The sequence below is a fragment of the Zea mays genome, chromosome 6 (genome assembly GCF_902167145.1).
Source record: "Zea mays cultivar B73 chromosome 6, Zm-B73-REFERENCE-NAM-5.0, whole genome shotgun sequence".
In the NCBI taxonomy this organism is placed as follows: domain Eukaryota; kingdom Viridiplantae; phylum Streptophyta; class Magnoliopsida; order Poales; family Poaceae; genus Zea; species Zea mays.
In genome coordinates, this window is record NC_050101.1 from 21208071 (window position 1) to 21208468 (window position 398).

The 398-nt window shown below is 39.4% G+C and overlaps 1 non-coding gene across 1 annotated transcript in view; it reads right to left on the reverse strand.

The window, feature by feature from the left end:
- Window positions 1–7, reverse strand: part of LOC118472465 (28S ribosomal RNA) — a 3383-nt gene extending 3376 nt beyond the window's left edge. The window contains exon 1 of the ribosomal RNA XR_004850605.1: window positions 1–7. This exon is cut by the window's left edge and continues 3376 nt beyond it. This is a non-coding gene — a ribosomal RNA (28S ribosomal RNA).
- Between the last annotated feature and the right edge of the window lie 391 nt (window positions 8–398).

Sequence of the window (398 nt, forward strand, 5' to 3'; positions counted from 1 at the left end):
GGGGTCGCGGTCCGAGGGCAAGTGTAACACCCTGAATTTGGGGGTATAAAATTTCTTTGCTCATATTCACAAATTCAGGTGTTACTTTTCTTTCCTCATCCTTCCCCAATCTTTTCTTTCTCATTTCTATAGGAGAAAGTGCTTATTTTTATTTGTAATAATAGTGTGATAGGTTAAACCCTAAGGGAGTATGAATTGTTGCATCATGTTGAACCCTGGATTTCACTTTTGTTTGGTGCATAATTCTCAAAAGGTCTAATTTGAATTTGTGGCACATTTGAATTTGAATCAAATGGAGAAAATAAAAAGAAAAGAGGAAGGAAATTCCAAAGTAAAAAGAAAAGGAAAAGTAGCCCGCTACCCCCGCCCGCTCGGCCTTTCGGCCCATCAGGCCCAAC